Source organism: Cricetulus griseus, chromosome 8 (genome assembly GCF_003668045.3).
Source record: "Cricetulus griseus strain 17A/GY chromosome 8, alternate assembly CriGri-PICRH-1.0, whole genome shotgun sequence".
In the NCBI taxonomy this organism is placed as follows: domain Eukaryota; kingdom Metazoa; phylum Chordata; class Mammalia; order Rodentia; family Cricetidae; genus Cricetulus; species Cricetulus griseus.
In genome coordinates this window covers 93,032,089-93,051,495 of record NC_048601.1, presented here as the reverse complement: position 1 = coordinate 93,051,495, position 19,407 = coordinate 93,032,089, and the positions used below count along the sequence as shown (strand labels likewise).

The 19,407-nt window shown below is 48.1% G+C and overlaps 1 protein-coding gene across 13 annotated transcripts in view; it reads left to right on the top strand.

The window, feature by feature from the left end:
• Positions 1 to 19,407, top strand: part of LOC107979351 — a 61,658-nt gene that overhangs the window by 29,470 nt on the left and 12,781 nt on the right. The gene's annotated exons all lie outside the window — the stretch shown is intronic.

The window sequence follows — 19,407 nt, the reverse complement described above, 5'->3', positions numbered from 1 at the left end:
AATGGTGGATCACACCTTTCATCCTGGCACTCAGGATGGCAGAGGCAGGTGGATCTCTGTGAGTTCGAGGCCAGCCTGGTCTACAATGTGAGTTCCAGGACAGCCAGAGCAGTTAAACAGAAACCCTGTCTCAAAAAAAGAAGGAAAGAAAGGAAAAGAAATAAAACGTGCCTGCTGACTGGTCCCAAGCCTGAAAAGAGCAGTTCCCAGGCAGGAAGGACTCCATCTGGGGAGCAAGGGCTTCCTGTGGAGGGCTGTGTGCATGAGGGCAGCAGGCATTGCCCTGGGAAACCTCAGGGCTCCTCTCTGGGTGCCCTGCCCAGACCTGCTTTCCTGGAAACACCCAGGTCCTCTCTGCAGCATGAACTTACTTTTCCCTGAAAGGGCCTCTGTCTGTGAGATGTCAGAGTCAGCTTCTTCTGGCTATCATGTAAATGACTGAAAGACTAGGAGCCTAGCCAGGAGCAGAGGAGGACCCAAGGAGCCCACTATCACCCGAGCATCAAGAGGACTTTCTCAGGGTTATTTGGGCAATGTTTCCTAAGGGTGGCACTGGGCGGAGGCTGCTGCCCAGTTCTGGCTTGTCCCAGGGGAGTAGATGGGAGGAATTAGGGGCTCCCCAGCCATGTAAGTCTGTGGGTGGAGGAGTGTGGGTGAAAATGAGTCATAGGTGGGCAGAGCAGACAGGTCTGCCTGGCTGTGCTGGGAGGCAGGCCCCGGGTTGAATGGCCTTGGAGGCCAAACCTTGCCACCTGAAAGTGCTTCTGTCCTAGCTGTTCCCTCATCTGTCAGCTCATGTCTGAGAACACACAACACACAGCATTCTGCATCAAAGGTCTTGGGGAAAGTGCCAAATTCCCAGGTGGGTGCACAGGCTGTGTGGCTCATCTGAAACACCTATGACCAGAGAAGGACTGCACAGAGGCCACCACCAGAAGCACAAGAGGGTGGGGAAAGAGGACACACCACCCAGTACAGCAGAGTCAGAGCTGGGCAAATGGGAAGACAGGATGTGACCACCATGACCCCTGGGGAGCCAGGAGCAAGGGCCTTGACCTACTCTGACCAAGGGTGCTATGACGTGAGCAGTGAGCAGTGAGCATTTCACAGTCCTCAGGACAGCCCCTTCTGTGGCAGGTACCCACCTGACTTCATCATATGGTCAGTCCCTGCCCCTCACAGCCCAAAGAGGTGACATCCCAGAGCAATGACTGGGAACAGACTTCCAAGTCACCTAGCATGCTGAGGAAGGGTATTCTGAGCAGGCTGCCTGCAGGGTGTCAGGTCCAAAGGAAACTCCAACTCCCTAAATGCCCAACGGCAGTCCAGATACCCAGAAATGGGCTCAACCTGATCTATAGGAAGATTTCTGGCAGTTGAATAAAAGCCAGAATTCCTCCTACCATACCTAAACTTCCCTCCCCCAACAACTGCTGCCCCTTCTCCTCATAACCCTGCTGTTCTCTCTCTCTCTCTCTCTCTCTCTCTCTCTCTCTCTCTCTCTCTCTCTCTCTCTCTCTCTCTCTCCCTCTCCCCTTTCACTGTATTTTCTCCTTGATTATCTTCTCTATTCTCTACGTCCTGCTATGTCCCCCTTTCTCACAGATAGCCCTTGCCATATTCAGTTACTACTTTCTCCCTCTGCTCTGGACTCTCGAAGATGCCTCTAGCTGTTCTCTCTCTCTCATATCTACAGCAAAAAACTTCCCCTTAACCATACCATGGAGCATCATGTGGTCAGTTTATACACAGGAAAGTCTTGAGGACCCTGCAGGATGACACACCAGTGCAGTGAGTCATGCAGACAGGAGCTTGGGCAAAAGTGAAGACCGTAATTTTATTGCCAGTTATGGTGTCTCATGCCTATAATCTCTGTAATACTTACCCAGTAGAGGGAGAGGAGAGAGCAGCTGAGGCTTTTGGGAAAAGGGAAACAGTGTCTTTATTAGAAAGATGTGCCCAGATGGGTGTAGACAGATACCCAGATGGGTGTAGCAGGCCAGAGCCTAAAGATGTGAGATGAGCACCCAGGCAGGTACCAAACAAGCCTCTAGGAGCTGAAGAGACACTTAACCAGGTAGACAAGGACAGGAATGGCTAGAGCAGGTATGAGGAGAAGTAGCTGAGGAGTCAGACTCTAGAATTTGGAGTCAAATTTCGGGGTGGGGGTGGCAAAAGCCAACAGAAACAAATGATCCATCCATATGTTAGGAGAGTCAACTCAGCTTGGGTTGGAGCAGCCGAGTGTAGCAGAGTTTCCCAAAGCCATTTAGCCCCAAATAAACACACAGATGCTATATCAATTGTTAAACTATTGGCCGGTGACTAGGGCTTCTTATTGGCTAGCTCTGTCTTAATTATTGACCCATAACTAATCTATGTGTTTCTACATGGTCTTATCTTAATCTTATCTTCCTGGTCTCACATGACAACTTCTCTCTACCCACACTTCCCAGAATTCTCCTCATCTCCTAGCCCTGCCTATCTTCCTGCCTAGCCAATCAGTGTTTTATTCATCAACCAATAAGCAAAACATAAACAGAGTAACCTCTCCTGTGGGCGTTGGTGACACATGCCCTTAATCCCAGAACTCTGGAGGCAGAGGCAGGCACAACTCTGTGAGTTTGAGATCAGCCCAGTCTACAGAGTGAGTCAGGGCAGCCAGAGCTACACAGAGAAACCTTGTCTTCTATAAACTAATAAATAAATGAAAATTAAAAACAAAAAGGTCCTGGGCTGGAGAGATTGCTCAGCAGTTAAGAGCACTAACTGTTCTTGAGAGGTCCTGAGTTCAATTCCCGGCAACCACATGGTGACTCACAACCACCTTTAATGAGATCTGGTTCCCTCTGCTGGCATGCGGGCAGGAAACTGTATACATAAATAAATAAAATCTTAAAAAAAAAAAAGTCCTCCAAATTGAAGGGGTGAATTGACCAACACACACACACACACACACACACACACACACACACACACACACACACACACACAATCATCCTGTGGCATGAAAAAACACATAAAAAGTTTCAAATTTTTATTTTAATTAAACATGTCTTGAGGTTGGGGGTTATAGAATAGTAACAGGTGTGTTTTTCAAGACAGGGATCTGTTGACCAGGCTAGCCTGGAACTCATAGAGATCCTCCTGCCTCTGCCTCCTGAATCCTGGGATTAAAGGCTTGGCCCACTACTCCTTAGCTGTCAGATCTTTTTCTTAATGTATATGAAACCTGGTAGAGTCTAACATTCTTTCCCTGAAAACCACACCAAATGGAAACAATACCAATCCTAAAGGATGATGGTGAGAACTAGGAGGTCTCCCCAGAGTGGGGCTGGCACACTTGGCCAACAAGGAAGAAGGTAGAGGAGGGCCTGGCCTGGTGTCAAGGGTTCTTACATAGTGGAGCAGCACCGATGGCCGGGCAGGAGGGTCCCTGTGCCTGTGCGGCATGTGCTCAGGTCCCTGCTCATGAGCTGCATATGCTAAGGAAGAAATGGAGACCTCAGGACTAGTGCCCAGCCTGTTCTGCGGGAACAGGAGGAACGGAGCCCATGCTCAAAGGGGGCACATTGACACAAAGACACAGAGCCATAGTCTCCAGAGCCCATTTCCATCAGTTTGCCCACCATGTCCACACTGGCACTGCCCCAGTGGTCTGGGGCAGCTGTAAGGGAAGCAATGGCCCCATCAATCTCTACTTCAGGCAAGACGAGTGGACCATCACCTGCCACACAGAAAGCAAACAGGTGTCACCTGAAATGGCATCGTGAAAAAGGTGTGTGTGTGTGTGTGTGTGTGTGTGTGTGTGTGTGTGTGTTGCTTCTGACAGATGAGGCAAGGACTGTAGCTGCCTTGGGGAAGGACAGCTTGTTTGTCTTGTTGACTTCATATTGTGGGCTTGTTATTGGCACAATCAGAAAGTTTGGGGGTTTTGTTTTTTTTGTTGTTGTTGTTTTGGGTTTTTTTTGTTTTTTTTGAGATGGTCTCACTGTGTAATCCTGACTGACCTGGAATTCACCATGTAAACCAAACTTGCCTCAAACTCAGAGGTTCTCCCTCCCCTGCCTCCTGAGTGCTGGGATTAGAGACTCCCCAGCAACAGCCACCTCAGTCCTCCAGTGGAGGGCCGTGGGTGCTCAGGGAAGACTTCAGCACAGGAGGCGTCTTGTGAATGTGTACATAGGCACACTCGCATCTGAGTGTGTCAGTAGTGTTAGAACTAAGTCCAGGGTCCCAGAGAGGGAGACCATCACTCCAACTGGAGGACTGGACAAGGCTGACTTTACTCTTGATCAGAAGGGCTGTGCTTGGGAGAGCAACAGAGACAGGAAGTGCATTTGGGTTTTACTCAGCTGGCAGCTGTCTCTTCCCCTGATTGGCTGGGGTCCTACCTCCTGGTCTCATTCACCTGGCTAATTTGAAAAGAATTTGTGCGCAGGAAACAGAAGAGGGAAGGGCTCGCTGCTCCAAGGAGAAAGGGTCATTCATTGCTCCAGGCCAACAGATTCCTGGAATGTAGCAGGGGCCTTTGGGTAAACAAATGTTTTCCTGGGGAGGGGGGATGTAAAATTTTTGCACAAAAGTCTTACAAGGTGGAAATTTTAAGATTTGATTCCCTGTCTTGAACACAAGTTTTATAGTATTTGATAGAAAAGGCTCATATCTGATACGTCTTCCATGAGGGCAAGTCAGTGGGTGGGTGTGTACAAGCATGAGTGTGGGGGCACACACGTATAGGGTGTGTGTGTGTGTGTGTGTGTGCAGGCACTATGGTGATAAGGGCGTGCAAATGTATGTCCTGCTGTGGGTCCACAGGGCTTGCAGCACAGCTGACCAGTCCACACCTGGGGAAGCCATTTGCAGGTCTCAGAGAGGGCAAGTGAGGTTCACAAGTCCTTGTGGTAGCCTCCCTCACAAGGCCTTGAGGTCAGTCACCTGCCTTCCCAGGTGTCCTCAGAAAGCAGCCTGTGGCAGTAGAGACAGCAAGGTCATGAGGAAGTGCTTAAGGCGTAGGATGGCTGCTAAAGACAGAGCCCGTAGCTCACTGAAGCTGAGAGCTCTCAGGAAGAGCTTTGCCTGACTGTGTGCAGATAGAGTTGGTGCAGGCTGGAGTCTGTGCAGGCTTCTCTGCTCTGACTCAGCCTTCACAGACCCGCAGGGTGTGGCTGCCCATGGGAATTCCCAGCCCCAGCCCACAAGAGTCCTTGGCTGACTGAGGTACCTCGGGGTATTTGCCTAGACTGACATCAGCCAAGATGACCATAAAGAGTGGCTCACCTCTTCCAGGAAGGCCAAGGGCCTCAAGTTTGGCTTTTTTTCTCATGAGTTGTAAGTCCTAGAGCCTGATCAGCCTTGTGTCTGCCCTCCCTACCCCAACACCATAGTCTGAATAAGAGCACTGCATCAAGGCCAAGCAGGTGCTGGGAAAGAGCAGCTGCTGAGCAAAGGAGAGCAAGCATTCTTTCCCCAGCTCACACTCCACAGCTGTGTGTGATGCCTCCTCAAATACAAAGTACTGGCCCTGACTGACCTTCAATCCAGCTCAGAAAACTTCCAGGGAGGCCTCCTATAGAAGAAACTTCTTAAGAATGTAGAGCTGTCTGGCATGGTGGCACACACATTTAATCTCAGAACTCAAGAGGCAGAGGCAGGTGGATGTCTGAGTTGGTTACCTGCCTGGTCTACATATCAAGTTCCAGGCTGCCTGGAACTTGAGACCCTGTCTCAAAACTAACTAAATAAACAAATAAATAGGGGCTGGAGAGATGGCTGAGCAGTTAAGAACACTGGCTACTCTTGTAGAGGACCCAGGTTTGTAAGACCCCCAGAAGCTCAGGCCTCCAGGATCTCAGCCCAGGACCGCGGTCACCCCAATCACCAGACAGAGCCAAAAGCTTGATGCAAACAGCACGAGGCTTTATTATAGTTGTTTAATGAGCTAACCCCATGTTAGCTCGGGCCTTTCATCCACCAGCCATGGCGGATGGCTAGAAAGACAGCTCGAACTGGCTGCATAGAGATCTTATAGGGCAGCGTAAGGGGCGTGTCTAGGGGTACGCACAGGCTCAGGATTGGTGTCCCTCCAGGCTTGGAGGGTTTTCCCTCTGTTGATTGGTCAACTGGCTGTTATGGCCCATAGGCCCTCCCAGGGTGGTTGCTCTGCTCTGCGGGTCATTGCTGTGCACTTGTCCATAAAGCAAACGCAGAGCCGTAAATCATAGCGCCACTAGCTGACTTCTGATTGGTTCCTTGCCACGAGGCAGGAGCCTAGCCTCCTAGTGACCAAGGCAAGGTCGTGGCAAGCACGTGTTACTGTCATGGCTGCCGAAATGGGGAGCTGGTCCCTTCAGGTTCAGTTTCCAGCACCCACATGACAGCTCACACCTCTCTGTAACTCCAGTTCCAAGGGGTCTGATGCCCTCTCCTGGCCTCCTCGTGCACTGCAGGCATATGGTGCACAGACATGCAGGCAGGAAAAACACCCACACACGTTAAGTAAAAATAAAAAATAAACTGACCAGTAGCAGTGCACGCCTTTAATCCCAGCACTTGCGAGGCACAAACAGATGTCTCTCTGTGATTGGAGCCCTCCCTGATCTACATTGAGAGTTTCAGGACAGCCAGGGTCACATAGAGAGAGACTGTCTCAAATAAAAAACAAACAAACAAATATGGTTTGGGGTAAACTCTGAAAAAGGAGGGGAAGCTAATTAGTGGGTGGGATGCACAGGAAGGGAGTCCCAGGTGAAGGACACAGTCTAGCCAGAGGAGCAGATATACAGAAAGGAAGACAGGAGGGCTGGCACCTGGGGAGGGTGAGCAGGGCATCTGCTTGCCTTAGGGTTCCCAGCCTGACAAATTGGAGCCTGCAGTGTTTTAAACTGGAGTTCTGGTGCTGGAGATACAGATTGGTGGAGTGTTTGCTGGCATACATGAACCCTGGTGCCAATCTCCAGCACTGTATAAACCAGGCATAGTAGCTCAGACCTTTAAGTGGTACTGAACCTACCTCAGAAAAAGAAAGAAAAGATAGAAAAGTGAGGTTCAATCTTGCACTATGATGACTTGGTAACCCCTCTTTTTGCTCCAGGCAAAACCTACCCACATGACTATGGGCCAGTGACCCACACTCCAGACTTACAAAGGCAGAGGCCCTTGAGACAGGAGCCTCTCACCTAGACATGGCCATCCAGGAATTGTCAGATACCACATGACGTTGCTGGAGTTTTCTTGTCTTGCCAGGTCCTGCAGCCGCCTGCCCCAAATAAACACAGAGATGCTATATTGATTATAAAACTGTTGGCCAATGGCTAGAGCTTCTTATTGGCTAGCTCTGTCTTAATTACTAACCCATTTCTATTAATCTAAGTATTTCCACGTGGTCTTATCTTAACAGAGAAGGGTCTGGACCTGTCACTCCTTCCTCTGCTACATGGCACCTCCTTGCGGGCCCTCTCTGCCTACCTTTCCCAGAATTCTCCTCGTCTCCTAGTCCTGCCTATCTTCCTGCCTCTATTGGCCAAACAGTGTTTTATTCATCAACCAATAAGAGAAACATATACAGAAGGACCTCCCCCATCACCTGACCCTGTCTTTAGGGCTGATGGCTAGAACTAGGGCACCTCTCTATCTCCGAACCCCAGGGTGGGTGTTCAGACATTAGCTCTGCTGTCCTGCAGAAGAACCCATGGCAAGGAACCTCATCAGGACAGATAGCCAGCTCTGAGTCACAGGCGGCCAGTCACTCTGGATGCTGGTGTCATCCCATTTGCTTCTAAGAATGATGGATACAGTGTACGAAGCACTCACAGCTGAAGACATCAGGTGAGGGGCTAGCTTGAGTTTTATTGTCACAGTGCGGGGATGGGACCCAGGGTCTTCAGAATGCTAGAGATCTGCCCTCCACCATGAAGCTGTCCTGGCATTACTGTTGGTCACTCAAAGGCTGTCATTAGACCTCACTCACTCTTGGGAGAACCCTTTCAATCCCTCAACTCAAGAATGAGTTGTCTTCAGGCTGCCCTTGGGAGGGAGCCATGACAGCCCCATCTCCAACCTTCTCCACCCCCCACCCCCAGTCCCCACCCTTCCACACCACCCCCAGGGCCCAGGTCAGACTCTCTAGTGATTTCAGAGGAAATTTGCTGGGCTGAAAACAGGTGCCAGTTCCTGCAGAAAACCCCAATGGTTTGGCTGAGGACAATCTTCCCAGTGGTCCCACTGTGGCAACAGGCAGCCAGACCTGTTTGTCCAGCCTGCTAAGGTCTCCTTCCCATCCCAGGGCAAGGATTAGCTGCTGTCAGGGTATTCTAGCTAGCAGAGGCCACATGGCAGGATGGGTGGCTACCTGTGGTCTAAGGTTCATCCACATGCCTTGTTGGGGCATTGATTCACAACTGTTATACAGTTCAACTAAGCCCTTCATCCGTCATCCCAGTGAGAAAACCATGTTTAACATCTGTCCTGGTTAGTCTTGTCAATTTGACATAGCCTAGAGTCAGCTGAGAGAAGCCTCAACGGAAGAACTTGGATCATATTGGCCTGTGGCCATGTCTGTGGGAAACTGTCTTGATCAGTAAGTGATACAGGAGGGCCCAGCTCATCCTGGAAGATACCAACCCTAAGCAAGAGAGGTCCAGGGCTGTGTAAGAAAGCTATCGGAACATGAGCCTGTGAGTGAACCAGTAATTAGGCCAGAAAGCTGTTCCTCCATGCTTTCTGCTTCAGGTTTCTGCCTTGAGTTCCTGCCTGGGATTCTCTCAGTGGTGTGCTGTGACCTGGACATGTAAGCCAGATAAGCCTTTTTCTCCTCTTAAGTAGCCTTTGGTCAGAGCATTTTATCACAGCAACAGAGATGAAACTAGAACAGCATTAAAAATTAAAAGGAGCTGGAGAGGTGTCTCAGTGGTTAAGAGCACTAGCTGCTCTTTCAGAAGACCTGGGCTCAATTCCTAATACCCACATGGCAGCTCACAACTGTATGTAATTCCAGTTCCAGGGGATCGGATGACTTCTGTCGGCACTAGGCACACATGTGGTACACAGGCATACATACAAGTAAAACACCCATATGCATTTATGCCTAAATACAAAGATTAAGTCTCAAAACAGCCAGATGTAGTGGTGCATTCCTTTAATTAATTGGAAGTCAGACACAGGTGGATCTCTGTGAGTTCAATGCCAATCTGGTCTACATAGTGACATACAGGACAGCCAGAGCTACACAGTGAGGTTCTGTCTTGGGGAGGGAGGAAATCAAAACAAAATTGTAATTAGTGTGCTCTTCAAAAAATTTGATTATTTGTTGAATGAGAAAATTCCAAGGGACCCAAAGTCCACAGTAAATATACTGATATTTTATCTTTTATTTTTGCCATGCTGGGAATGGAACCCAATGCATCCCGCATGCCGGGCAAGCTCGGCACCACCAAACTGTGTCTCTGCCCTCAGTAACAGTTCAAATGAGTTTGTACCTAATTAACTGGAACAGCCCAAACATTCCTTGTCATACATTTGTAGGCGCCTATTACTCGCCCACAGTCAAAGTTTGCTGTGTGTGTGAGTTTGCAAAGCTAAGGTGAGTGAGTCAGTTACGGGTCTCCGGACTGCTGTGCACAGTGAGGGTCTTTGTCTTCCTGGTACTGTTGTGTGTGCTAAGCCCAGACAGCCCGGAGGGGCAGCAAGGGTCTTCTTTAAATTCAAACAAGCCTCGGGAACCCTGGCCTCTAAAAGCTGTGTTGACATTCCTGTCTCATACGGGAAATGGGCTTTTGCCAAGTAGGTAGGTAAGATGAGGTCATGCTGAATTAGGGTAGCCCTGAGTACAATGACTGCTTTTCTTCTAAGTGGAGGGAAAGCCGGGGCGGGGCTCAGCAGTAGAATGCTTACCTAGCACATATGAGGGCTCTAACCCCAGTTCTACCAGTGTACAAGTCACTTTCTGTTGCTGAGATAAAATGCATGACCAGGGCTACAGAGATGGCCCAGTGGTTAAAAGCACTTCCTGTTTGTCCAGAGACCTGAGCTCAGTTCCCAGCACCCATGTTTCCAGTTTACAGTCTTCTGTAAATCTAGCTCCAGGGGATGCGATGCCCTCTTTTGGTCTCTGGGAGTACCTGTGCATACACATACATACATACATACATACATACATACATACATACATACATACATGCATGCATGCATGCATACACACACACACACATACATACAATTTTTTAAATGACTAGAACCAACTTAAGGAAGAAAAAAATTTATCTGAGAGGGAGAGTTGTGATGGTGGGAACATATGGTAGCTGTCAGCCACAGCAGGAAGCTAAGAGGAAACACCTTCAACCACCCACAGAAGACAGAGAAAGCAATCTGGAAGTAGGGACAGTCAAAGCTGACCACCAGTGACATGCTCCCTCTGACAAGGCTCTGCCGCTTAAGGTTCCAAACCCTCTTAATCAGGACTGCCAACTGGGAACCAACTGTTCAAAAAGTGAGCCTGTGGGGGACATTTCTCATCAAAACATCACACTCCGGTAGGTAGAAGGATGTGTGGATATAATAAATAGGAAAGCAAGAGGGCCATCTGGCTGTGACATCTGTCACCCCATGGATGGCTAAAGTAGATTTGCCGATTTGGATGACTAGAAATGTATCTCTCATTCCCAGCTCCATTTAGGTCCCTCTCAAAACTGTGTGTTTGGTAAAGGTTGATGGCCTTCCTGATAGAGGAGTACCAGTCATTGATCAAGGATGACTGGGACATATGCTTAGTTGCATTTCCCTGCTGGAGCTTCCAAGGGAAGCACTCAAGGGAACAGTCTGTGTGACAACAGGTTAGTTGGAGAGAGATGCCAGGACATTAGGACTTGTGGCTGAAGCAGGCCTGGAATAGATCCTCCTCTAGAAGGAATTGTTCAATGACACTTGACTTGAAATGTCACCTTCTATGTTTCCTTATGTCAAGCTATCCAAGTGAGTGCTTTGCTGCCCAAGAAAACTAAAACAACTTTGTGCAGTTTTTTCACTTTTGTTGAAATAATTATGGACCAAGACACCCACTCTCCCCTCTTGAAAATGACAGGGTTAGCCAGGAGATGGTGGCACACACCTGTAATCCCAGTACTCAGGAGACAGAGGCAGGTGGATCTCTGAGTCCAAAGCTATCCTGGTCTACAGAGTAAATAGTGCTACCCAAAAAAGAAAATAACAAACAAGGTGATATCATAGCTGTATCTGTGGACCCTTGATCTCCCTTCCAACTCCCTAGTTTTACTATAGCTTGCTAGCGTGTTTGCCTTGAATGCACAGAGCACTAGGTTGGATCCCCAGCATTGCCTAAATGTCCAGTTTCCCTTAGTACATGCCTGTGAGCACAAAGACCTCTGTGCCCTCTACACCTTGGAACTGGAGTTACAGATGGTTAGCTGCTATATGGGTGCTGGGAACCAAACCTGGATCCTCTGCCAGACCAGCCAGTACTCTTAACTGCAAAGCCATCCCTCCAGCTGATCCACAGAGCCTAGGTTGTCCAGCACACATGAGGGTGTATAAACTGACAACAGGACCTCTTCACAGTCCAGTTAAGAGGAAAGTTTTTATAGATAGGAGAGAGAGAACAGTCAGAGGCATCTGGAAGTGTCTAGAACAGAGAGAGAAAGTAGACTGAACATGACCATCGTGATCTTCAAGAGAGGATAGAATAGCAGGGAAGAGAGAATAGAGGGGGGGAAACAGTGAGAGGAGACGGGGCCAAGAAGAGACAGAAAAAAAATCATATTGAGACTAGTGGGGTTCCAAGGAGAATGAGTAGCTAGGGGGAAGGAAGTCTGTGAGCTGAAGGGAGTTTATGGGGGGGGCGTGGAGGTGAGAACGCGAGGGTGCTAAGTGTGGACTTTGAAACGGATAACAGGTACTTTTGATACTGAGGGAGCCTGGGAACTAGCATGAGCTTTGAAATGCTAATGGGTACCAGAGGTAGCCATGTGTGATAGTTTGAGTAGGAAGGCCCCTATAGGCTCACACATTTGAATGCTTCATAACTAGGGAATGGCTCTACTTGAGAGGGGTTAAGAGTGTGGTCTTGTTGGAGTAGGTGTGGCCTTGTTGAAAGAAGTGTGTCGTAGGGGCGTGGGCTTTGGGGTTTTAAAAGCTCAAGCCGGCCACAATGTCTCTCTCTTCCTGCTGCCTTTGGATCTGGATACAGAACTCAGCTACCATGTCTGCTACGTGGCACTGTACTCCCTGCCATGAGAGTAATGAACCAAAATGTCTACTGTAAGCAAGCCCCCAGTTAAATGCTTTCTACTTATAAGGTTTGCTATTAGCCCGGTGTTGTGGTGCTCATCTTTAATCCCAGCACTCCAGAGGCAAAGTCAGGTGAATCTCTGTTAGTTCAAAGTCAGCCTGGTCTACAAAGTGAATTCCAAGACAGCCACAGTTGTTACACAGAGAAATCCTGTTGTAACCCTGGTTCATACCTGAGAAGGGGAGTGTGAATTGAGGAAAGACACAAAGAAGAAACAAGAGATAGTGTCAGGAGGGCATTCAGTAAATACTGAATCCCCACACCCCCAGAGTTTTAATACCCTCATTAAAAGAGGGGCAGAAGGCAAAAGACTTCCTTTCCAACGATACAAGGAACAAACAGAGTAATTACCTCTTCAATACCCAAAACATCAAGTAACTATATCCTGAGTTAAGTATTCCATTGTCTAGGCAGGACATACAGCGACCAGACCTTAGTCAAGTATCCTATTGTGTTTATGTCTTAGGTGAGACATCTTTGTTATTTAACCTCAGAGGAGCAAGGGCAGGTAAAAGCTCTCTGATCTTAAGTCAAAATGGAATGGAGTCAATTCTGTGGGTTCCCACAAAACCCTGTCTCCAAAAGTCAGAGAGAGAGAGAGAGAGAGAGAGAGAGTTGCTATGATCATAGTATCTCTTCACAGCAATAGAACACACTAAGATACCCTGTTTTCTCTGCTAGAGGTAAGGGAAATGACTCCTTTTGGTAGATGGGAACCAGTTCAAAAGTCTCTGAGAAGTTTTGTCTTTGATCTTGAAGGGACCGGCCCCCCTTTTCGGCAGTCATAACAGCTTGTCTGACCTTGTCTTAGTCACTAAGGTCAGATGCCTGCCCCTGTCGGCAGCCATAACAGCTGAACACATGCTTGTTTGACCTTGTCCTAGTCACTAGAAAGTCAGATCCCTGCCTTGTGGCAAGGAACTAATCAGAAGTTAGCTGGTGGTGCTATGCTTTACGGCTCTGGGTGTGCTTTACGGACAAGTGCACAGCAATGACCACAGAGCATAGCAACCACCCTGGGATGGCCTGTGGGCCATAACAACCAGTTGGCCAATCAACACAGGGCAAGCCCTCCAAGACTGGAGGCACACCAATTGTGAACCTGTGCATACCCCTAGACACTCCCCTTTCGCTGCCCTACAAGATGGCTCAGCAGCCAGTTCGAGGGGTCTTTGCTAGCATCCACCATGGCGGGTGGGTGAAAGACCCAAGCTAACATGGGGTTAGCTCGTTAAAAAACAATAAAGCCTCATGCAGTTTGCATTAAGCTCTCGAATCTGCCTGGTGATTGGGGTGACTGAGGTCGTGGCCTTGGACCCCGGATACCTGAGTTTTTCCAGGGGGTCTAACAATCTAACTACCAGAAATCCTCCTATAGTCCATGTTGAACCCATTTCTGGATATTTGGATGCCTTTTGGGGTTTGGGGAATTGGAGTTTCCTTTATACCTGGCAGAGGGCCGTGGACTTCAACACTCAACTAAGATGGACTGACGGATAGACCACAGGCAGGAGGGAGTCTGAAATCAAGTGTCTCAGAGATGGCTCCTTCCAAACTGTGAGGGATCTGTCCCAGGCAGCTCCCAAAGCTGCTTGGCCACTCTGTCCCTTTGCCATCTGCCTTCTGTGCACCTGTCCGTGGGGCAGCTTCCCCTTTTCATAAAGAGACCCTTCCATTGGTTAGAGACAGGCCCCATGACTTCTTTTTGCTCAAGGTAGCCTTTTTCCAATCACAGTCACATTCTGAGGTGACAGCATAGAACAGAGCCTTGGTTGAAGCCAGGGAACATAGCTCAGTCACCCAGACAGCCTTCTCAAGAGGCAAGCTTGGGACAAAGCCCCTGCCAGAGCACTTGCACAGCTCTGGGCTCCATCCCCAGCACCCCAGAGACAAAGGACTCCCCAGTTTGCAGAGGAAAACTCAGGGGTGGTTGTTTATTTGTATATTTGTCTGTTTGTTGAGACAGGATCTCAGTATATAGCCCTGGCTTGCCTGTGACTCACTGTTTTGCTGTGGAGACCAGGCTGGCCCCAGATGCACAGAAATCCATCTGTCTCTTCCTCCAGAGTGCTAGGATTAAAGGCATGTACCACCATGCCTAGTCAAACCTCAGTCTTGGCAGGATCACAGGAAAGACTTCCCACAGGATCCATCTCTGGGCCCTATTTGGTAGACACTGCAGAGCCAAGGTAATTCTGGGTTCTCTGTGCCAGGAAGTGGCACATACCCGAGAGCAGCCACTGTGACCAGGATGCTCAGAGTGTGTTTAAGGTGATAGGTGTGGTTTCCTTAGACATCTGCTTGGGGTTTCTTTTTCCTGGATATACTTTAACATCTTTTGTTTTGCTTTGTTGTTTTTGAGACAGTGTCTCATGTAGCCCAGTCTGGTCTCAAATTTACTATGTAGCTGAGGTTGACTTTGTGTAGCACAATAAATAAAAGACCCAGAGACTGATATTAGGGTTCAAGCTTCAAGCTGAAGATCAGAAAAGCAAAGCAGCCAAGCCACTAACTCTTACCACTACCTTAGACTGAAAGGTGAACCTGATTCCTCCAAACCTCAGACTATAATCCCAGACTTCTATGCTCTCCTCAATGTGGCTGGAGAATCCTGAGACTGACAGTCGTTCTATCTTCAATGTGGCTGGAGAATGAAATCCAGCTCTGAGACCCTGTGCCTGTCTTAAATACCTCTCATGAGTCCTGGGATTAAAGGCATGTGATTCCCAAGTGCTGAGATCATCTTAGTGTGAGCTGTTGTTCTTTAGGACTGGATATATTTCATGTATCTCAGCGTGGCCTTGAACTAATAGAGATCCGTCTATTTCTACCTCCCAAGTGGTGGGATTAAAGGTGTGTACCACCACCACCTGGCTTCTATAACTTGTGGCTGAACACTTTATGTACCCTCAGGCAAGCTTTAATAAATCATAAATCCTATCTCACCACAACCTTGAACTCCTGGTCCTCCAGACTTCAGAACCCTGGTGCTGAGATCAGTGCTCATATGACCTTCCCTGGCTGCTTTGACTTTCTCTTCCTCACCCTCCACCCCTTTTTGGGCTTTTTTTTTTTTAGATTTATTGATTTTATTTTATGTGTATGAGTGTTTTGCCAACATGGATGTGTGTGTAGCATGTGCATGCCTGGTACCTGAGGAGGTCAGAAGAGGGTATAGGAGCCTTTAGAACTGGAGTTATGGATGGTTGTGAGCCACCATATAGGTGCTGGAACTTGAACCATGTGTTCTCTGTAAGAACAACAAATTCTCTAAACCATTGAGCCAACTCTCTAGCCCTTATCTTTGGCTTTTATTTCCAGTTTTAAAATACATGTTCCAGGGAGCTGGAAACATGGATCAGGGGCTAAGAGTACTTGCTGTTCTTTCAGAGGACTTGAGATCAGTTTCCAACACCCACACCAGGCAGTTCACAACAACGTGTAACTCCAGTTTCAGGGGATCTGACAACCTCTTCTAGCTTCTTCAGGCACCTGCACACGTGTGTTTACACACACAGTCTCACACACACACACACACACACACACATATGGTTTTTATATATATATGGTTTTTTGAGACAGGGTTTCTCTGTGGTTTTGGCGGCTGTCCTGGAACTAGCTCTTATAGACCAGGATGGTCTGGAACTCACAGAGATCCACCTGCCTCTGCCTCCTGAGTACTGGGATTAAAGGTGTGCGCCACCAAGCCTGGCAGAAATAAATATTTTAACCACCACTGCTCCCATCAAAACCTGTCCTAGGGCTAGTAGGGTTATGGTGCACTTGGAGAGTATTTGCCTATCAGGTTGGAGGTACTGGTTTCATTGCTAATACTGCAATAGCACATGCATTTCATCCCAGCTCTCAGGAAGGAGAGACAGGTGGATCTCTAGAGTCCAAAGCCAGCCTGGGCTACATAGAGAGTTCCAGGCCAGTCGGGGCTACTTAGTGAGGCCCTGTCTGTCTTATGAGGCTTTCTATAGCTTTGATGAAACACCATGACCAAAGCAACTTGGGGAGGAAAGGGTTTATTTGGCTTACACTTCCACAACACTGCTCATCACAGAAGGAAGTCAAGATAGGAATTTCAACAGGACAGGGACGTGGAGGATGGAGCTGATGTAGAGACCATGAGGGTGCATCTTACTGGCTTGAACCCTAGTGGCTTACTCAACCTGCTTTCTTATAGAATCCAGAACCACCAGCCCAGGCTGGACCCTCCCACAGCAATCACTAATTAAGAAAATGCCTTACACCACCAGGCGTTGGTGGTGCACGCCTTTAATCCCAGCACTCAGGAGGCAGAGGCAGGTGGATCTCTGTGAGTTCGAGATCAGCCTGGTCTATAGAGTTCCAGGGCAGCCTTCAAAGCCACAGAAAAACCCTGTCTTGAAAAACCGGAAAAAAAAAAAAAAAGAAAAGAAAAAAAATGCCTTACAGCTGGATCTTACAAATGCATGTTCTCAATGGAGTTTCTCTCCTTTCGGATAACTGTAGCTTGTATCAAGTTCACATAAAACTAGCCAGGACACTGTCTCAAAAATAAAAACAAAAGTCTGTTATGTGGTAATACCTTTCATCCCAGCACTTGGGAGGCAAGTCAGATCTTTGTAAATTTGAGGTCAGTGGCCCTCAAAGCAAGTTCCTGGCCAGCAGGGCTATACAACACAGGGAAACAAATGAAAAACAAAACAAAGAACAAACTAAACAACAAAAATATATTGTATACACCTTTCCAAGTTGGAACACTTGATCTCTGAATTTTCCAGGGGGCTTTTGTAACTTCCCACTCTGTGACACCACTGGTTGGTTTTACTAACTCCGACCCAGCTCATAAGTACTTGGGCTGGTAGAGGGTTTTGCTCCATGACCAAAGCAACAGAGTTTCCAGTGCATATCTAACGCTCCTAACTTTGTCCACTTGTGGGAATGCATCTAAGAATAGCTTCCTACTAGCTGAGTCAAAGGTCATGCCTATTTTTCTCTTATGCTGAGTTACACACCTCCTCTCAGGGCTACTGATCTCAGACACAGGCAGATACTGCTGTGTCCGATAAAATAAATCTATTTAAGAAAAAAGAAAAAGATTCTTTGCTTGAAAACTTGTGGACAGATGCAGTAGGAAGGACCAGAGCAGGTTAGGGTAGGTGGAGTCAGACTGCTGAAGAAGAGCAGATTTTGGACTGGTAGAAACACTGGGTTTGGATAGTGAGGACCAGTGCATAGACTGTAACCTGTAAAAGTCACTAAATTATACACTTTAAGAGGGTGGTTTTGTTGTATGGGAATTCTATCTCAATTAAGAATTTTATCCATTCTTTGGTGGTGGGCACCTTTAATCCCAGCACTGGGGAGGTGGAGGCAGAGGCAGTTGGATCTCTGGGAGTTTGAAGCCAGCCTGGTCTACAGAGTGAGTTCCAGGACAGCCAGGGGCTGTTACACAGAGAAGCCCTGTCTGGTGGGTGGGGGAGGGGGATAAGGAGGAGGGAGAAGGGTGGAAAGATGGCTCAGAGACTAGTGTAAGGCTGAAGTTAGCCTGTAAGCCCCACAGATACTTCCTGAGATGTTGGAGGCTGTTTTTTTGTTTGTTTGTTTGAGACAGGGTTTCTCTTTATTGCTTTGGAGCCTATCCTGGCACTCACTCTGTAGACTAGTCTGGCCTCGAACTCAAAGAGATCTGCCTGCCTCTGTCTCCAGAGTGCTGGGATTAAAGGCGTGTGGCACCAATGCCTGGCAGGAGGCTGTTGTTCATACAAGTCACTAGTTTCCAATTCCCTGAACAACTTTAGTTGATCCAACTGCACAGTGTCTAGGTGATCACACACGAGGAGATAGGTAGACAGGAAGTAAGTCAGGGTGTATGCTTATCCCCAATTGGAGGTAGGCAGAAAGTACCACAGCTTTGTAGGGGTTTGCCTTTATGAGCACCTTACTGAACAAAAATTGGGGCCATATCTCTGGAGATCCCGGGTTTGGACCTGGCCAGTGTCCACCTTCCGGTACTAAATAAAGTTTGCTTTGGGATAATTGTGGAACTGGTCTTTCTCCTAGTGATTTTCAGTTTTAACAATAGGTTTCAGGTTTAAGCAACAATTTCTGCTTTTGAGAGGACATGGGTTTCGTTTCCAGCACCCACATGGCAGCTCACAACCTTCTGCCCTGCAGTACCAGGGAATCCAATGCTTTAATCCCAGCACTCCCAGGCAGGAGCAGGCTGATCTACAAAGAGAGCTCCAGGACAGCCAGGACTACATGGAAAGACCTTGACTGAAAGGAATGAAAGCCAAGCTTGTAATGCACTCCTGTAATCGAAGCAGTTAGGCAATTAAAGCAGGCGGATCACAAGTTCCAAGCCAGCCTGGGCTACATACATAGTAAGAGGGCCTCAGAAAACAAGACGAGGGGCTGTGTGAGAGTCAAAGTTATGTTTTCGGTTTTAGTCACTGTGCCTAAGAACCCTGTGAAACAAATGCCTCTGATCTGCAGGCCTCTTGCCCAGGACAGAGACTTCCTGAAATGCTGAAAGCCAGGCTGTTATGTTTTTATTTAAAAAGAGGAAAAGAGGCAGATGAGACATGTTAACCAGTTTATTACAGGCCCGGCAGAGTAGGGAGACTAAGAGAGAAGAGGAACAGGGGTAATGGCTGACCGCCATGGCCGGTCGCCATAGAGGCAGAGAGAGCACATAGGTGGGAGAAGAGCAGAGCAGAGGAGTGAGCAGACAGAGAGCTGTGTAAAGAGAGTGAGCAGCAGGGAAGTTGGAGCTTTTATAGGGAAGACTGTGCATACACACTGAGGTTCCACGCATGCCCAGAGTCCTCACGCAGGGCAGGCCATAATGTGTATCAGGTAACATGACACGATTTCCTGTTCATGCCCTGACTGTTGTCAGGGGGCGAGGTCTGTCTCTTAAAGAGGTAGAGCCGATCAGCATTAAAGCCTGAACCTTTCACAGGCTTTCACTTCCCTAAATGAGTTTGTTAGACCCAACTACACTGGATATGCTTGATCACATGTGGGCGGGAGGAACATGGGCAGGAAATAGGTCAGGATGTGTGCTTGCTCCTGATTGGACCTGGTGGGAAATGTGGGAAATTGTGGGGTTT